Below are 5,010 nucleotides of genomic sequence, written 5' to 3'. Positions count from 1 at the left end.
AGAATCTTGCAAAGAACAAGTCCCTACTTTCTTGTGCCAAATTCAGTTTTGTAAATTGCCTCATTTTCTGCCGTGTGCGCTGGGGAAAAGTTTTCGTTTTACAAGAGAAAGAATTATGGAGAATTTTTTGTTAATAACATATATATTGTCACTTGCGACGTGTATTCAGAGGATGGCATTATTATTTGTAGAAAAACCTTGTGCTGATTTATGGGAATATTTTTGTAAGTATGCCCACCTATGGGAAAGAATTTCCAGGCGTAAACCCTTAATAACAACTTTATAACTTACTCTCGTTTCGTTCAGGTAAACTAGAACAGCTGCTCAGAATGTATAAAACCGGCCGCCAGCTAAAAATAATCCACCGCTATGAATACACTGCCATCTTTCGGGAATTTTAGCTCGTAAATTATATATAACCAAGAGCGTATAAAGAAGGAATATCATTCTTTATACGCTCTTGATATAATGCATTACACACACACCGCCACATACATACATAGATACGAGCATGAAAACAATATCCTCCGCTGCACTACGTGCGGAGGATAACAACAAGAAATCAAGAGCGTATAAAGAAGGTAGGGGCCTACCTTCTTACCTTTTTTATACACTCTTGAACATATATACAGCAAACAGGTAAATATCTAAGTTTTCCGATTATATATTTTTTACAAGCAGCACCTTTAGACATGGGTTGAAACAAAAAATAAATATTCTTCACTTCAGATCAAGGTTGCTCTATTCAAAAAATTGTTATCACACTTGGAACCATACGCGTGTTGGACTTATTCCAAGTTGGTCCAGCTTAAAATATATCGCCATAACTTCTACGAAGAGTCAACCCGATTGGCAGGACGGTGTGGATGCGAATCAAGATTATGATATCGCATGCACGCGAAAACAGGACGTCAATTGGGAAAACCGCGCGAATATCTACTATTCATGCAGACAATCAAACTCGAGTGTTTGCGCAAGGTTTGGATGATTAACAAGTTTTCTCACCTTTGAGTTGTTGTTACCATCGATACTATGCTATTCTATAAGGCCAAGCATCTAATTACGTTAAGCACAGATAAAGTCGTATTCACAGCGAATCAAAGTGACTCCGGGCACTCCCGGCAGCTTTGCGATAGACCATAGATTTGTAAACGTTTCCGCATCCGGAAAAAGAAGATGAATGATGAGTGAAGAAAAGAACCGCGCCAAGAAAGCATGCTCACTTGTTCCACGCACCCACACGCACACACACATCCGCTCTCTGCTCTCACCTGCTCTGCACGTGCATACGCGTGCAGACGATAACATTATTGTTTAATATTAATCATGGAAATGGCTATGCGGTGATGCGAATGCACTTTCTCAACGAGCGTTAGCTCAGCGTTGGCACAATAGAACGAACACAAAGATAAGCAAGCCGCAATATGCCGCAGCAGCAGCAGCAGCAACACGAGGATTAAACTCCTCCGTGCCTGAATACGTCGCAATATTTAAAGGAAATTAATACCTCGATAATACCACACGCGCACACACGCGCACACGCGCACACACACGCGCATCACACACCTACAGTTAACACTACTCGCTTATCGAAACGTGTGCTGGAAACCCGTTGTTAGAAAGAAGCGTAAAGATGAACTGATGTGATACTCATGCTGTAAAACGACAGTGATTTTGCTAAAGCCTACCAGTACCAGTGCCAGTGGCAGTGTAGATACAATAATGTAACCCAAACACCGGGTAGGGGGGGGGGGGTTACCTGTGTTACATGGGGATCGTGGGTATATATTTGCTATAGTTTATAAATTATAGTATAGTATGTACAATGTTATGTTGGACCACAATGGAAATAAGTGTGTTAGCCACGCTTTTTTGTGTTTTCATCCTCGATAATTTTCTAGCTGCATTTTGTTTATTTATGCTGTTATCGATGTAATGTATGCTTTAGTAATTATCGAAATAAATAAATCAAATCAAAATCAAAAAACCCTGTGTTTGGGTTACATTATTGTATCTAGTGGCAGTGCAGCTACTAAAATAAAATAAACACTTACTGTTTTGTTTACACACATCTCCTTGGTGTTTAGTTGAGAGTGTCTCATACGCTTGCATAATAAATATTCATATGCTTTGCACTATAAATATCAAATATCAGGAGTGAATCAAAACAGATATTTCTATACATTGTGTATAATGTTTTAAGGTACCACGGTGGCAAATCCACCAATGAGCGTTGGGATAGGTCAAAAATGAGATCGTATTTGAGTGTACGCGTACGCTTGAATTTTGAATTTCTCATTAGAAAGGGTCAACACTCTTTGCAAATGTTAATTTCAAAAACTAGAATCTTTTCTGGTTTCCGACAGTGTAAACGACTCGTCCGAGGTGCGTTGCTGGGGCGGCCCAGGAATTTTCAAAGAAAGCCTACTTTTTGTGCAAATTCAAGTTTGTTAATTGCCTATTTCTCGTGTGCGCTGGGAAAGTTTTGTTTACAAGAGAAATTATGGAAGAATTTTTTTGTTAATAACATATATATTGTCACTTGCGACGTGTATTCAGAGGATGGCATTATTATTTATAGAAAAACCTTGTGCTGATTTATGGGAATTTTTTCGCCCACCTATGGGAAAGCATTTCCAGGCGTAAACCCTTAACTGTTTTGTAAATAAATGCGATTATTTTCCAACTTATTTTCGTGTCGATCGAAAACGAAGCATGAAACCAGATTTTTTTTGCTGCAAAATTTCGGACATTTTAGCCTTGTTATAATTAATAGCATGCATTTTGTTTGCAAAAAATAAGTACAGAAAAAAATGGCATAAAACCACTGTTGGCACAACAGATGCAACTGTATGTATGGGTACTGAGATGAGTGCCCATAGCTCTCCCCCCCGAACCCCCCGAAAAGCTACCGAAAACAACTACCCCCCCACGAAAAGCATTGACCCCCCCGAACAGCTATAGTTCTAGAGCTTGGCCGGCTGCAACAATGCGGTCTGTGGCCACTTGCTCGCACTACTCTGTCAGTATGTTCTAAAACTTACATTCTAACTCAAAGTGAGATTACCGATTAACTAATAGTACAGATCGGTGTGTGACAAGAATGCATGCAGATAGGTACGAACAACTTGTTGCGATGGTTATCGAGTAAGCTGTGGCTATATATGCCCGGCAGCCGGGCACGGTCTTCGATTTCCTAAATGCTCGGCAGTTCCTAACCCTAACCCCCAGCCCTAACCTTAACCCTAACCCTAACCCTAACCCTAACCCTTGTTTACTTGAGATAATGCTAAAAATTAAAAACTGCCGGGCATTTAGGAAATCGAAGACCGTGCCTGGCAGCCGTCGGATATATGCTGGCTGACGGGCATATAGCCACTCTGTTCCTGTGCTACTAGGTACTTCTACAGACTGACTGGCTGGTTGCTGGAGGTGCGTGCGGACACAGCGAACTCGTACTTCTTCCCCTGTACATGGGGGCATGCTGCAGACTTGACAGCCTTGCAAGGGATCTCTTCGCACTGCTGCCGTGCCTTGTTTTCTCACGTGAGATCGGCACCACCACAGGTAAGACTAGGCGGCGCAGTCTTTGACAGACTGGTTTCGTAGCTAAGCGACCTATCTTTGATTCTACAGCCGGTTGTATCTCAGGTTGGCACTGCCATCGCTTTGCACCAGGTGGCGACTTATGCAGTGCTCTTGTGAAGAGGACAGAGAAGGTTAGAGAAATCCAACGCCGCTCAAATGGTTGTTGGCGTCGATCGCCTCCATCCTGCTGTTGCATTCGTATTGCGTGGCAGCGGAGTCTAAAGTGCTCTTTAACAGATGTTTTCTAGAGCACTTGTCCGAGCTTCTTCGGAGGCTGCGTCGGCCTTGGCAATGACCCTTGCATGCACTGCGTGACCTTCGACGAGCAGATGTTACTTGTTTTTCAAGCGATTTGCGATTGGTTTGCCTGCTCTGTCTTCAGAAATTTCCGGCATAGCCAAAATGCTGCTGGGGGGGGGGGATCAATGTGATTAGTATCAGCAGAGCTGTCTGTTACGCAGGTTTTCAGTGAAAAAAAATCAGTTCTACGTCATTTATGCTTGTATATGTGCCGGAAAGCATGGCCCTGTACGAAACACAGGCTGTGGATTCCAGTAGCCCAAGTTGGGGTCAACACTTTTTCTCTGATAAGAAATGCCACGACTGCTAATTGCATGCCTGTTTACTATGGAATGTTACTATAGAGCTGCCACCTGCTGATAGAGACAGACTGACGCCACGTTCTTTTTAGTATGAGCAATTAACTATTGAAAATATAGGAAAACATGGGGTTGGGGAATTTATTCTTAAAAATCAAAGGTCAAGGGGTCAAAGGTCAAGGGGTCAAACTTAAAACTGTTAAATTCTAATTGGGAGGTGTCTACTACACCGTTGTGATTGAAACAGATATTTGATATCTACTTCTATTTTGTTGCATTGCAGTTCGAAAGTTGACGAAATTCGAGGTTTTAGCCGGCCTGTGACCGAATAGAGAGGTGACGTCGTGACACGGATTCATTCATAGATGGTAACTGGCATGCACGAATAACATTTTTTTTTCACCGTGACGTCACAACGTGTGGAGGTTAGCATATATGCAAGCGAAGGATTTTTAGCGGCAATTATTACCGGCCTTTAAGGTACCACGGTGGCAAATCAACCAATGAGCGCTGGGATAGGGCAAAAAAGAGATCGTATTTGAGTGTACGCGTACGCTTGAATTTTGTATTTCTCATTAGAAAGGGTCAACACTCTTTGCAAATGTTAATTTCAAAAACTAGAATCTTTTCTGAATCCGACAGTGTAAACGGCTCGTCCGAGGTACGTTGCTGGGGCGGCCCAGGAATTTTCAAAGAAAGCCTACTTTTTGTGCAAATTCAAGTTTGTAAATTGCCTATTTCTCGTGTGCGCTGGGAAAGTTTTGTTTACAAGAGAAATTATGGAAGAATTTTTTTGTTAATAACATATATATTGTCACTTGCG

The 5,010-nt window shown here is 41.9% G+C and overlaps 1 long non-coding RNA gene across 1 annotated transcript; it reads left to right on the top strand.

Annotated features, from left to right (window-relative positions):
- The first annotated feature begins 2,345 nt into the window (after positions 1–2,345).
- On the top strand, positions 2,346–4,769 carry LOC106818681. Its single transcript, XR_001395277.1, has 3 exons — positions 2,346–2,385; positions 3,399–3,567; positions 4,471–4,769. It is a non-coding gene; the product is annotated as an uncharacterized LOC106818681 (long non-coding RNA).
- The last annotated feature ends 241 nt before the right edge of the window (positions 4,770–5,010 follow it).

The sequence above is a fragment of the Priapulus caudatus genome, unplaced genomic scaffold (genome assembly GCF_000485595.1).
Source record: "Priapulus caudatus unplaced genomic scaffold, Priapulus_caudatus-5.0.1 Scaffold2428, whole genome shotgun sequence".
Lineage (NCBI taxonomy): Eukaryota > Metazoa > Priapulida > Priapulimorpha > Priapulimorphida > Priapulidae > Priapulus > Priapulus caudatus.
Note: the sequence above shows the minus strand (reverse complement) of the source record. Positions and strands in the feature narration are given on the sequence as shown.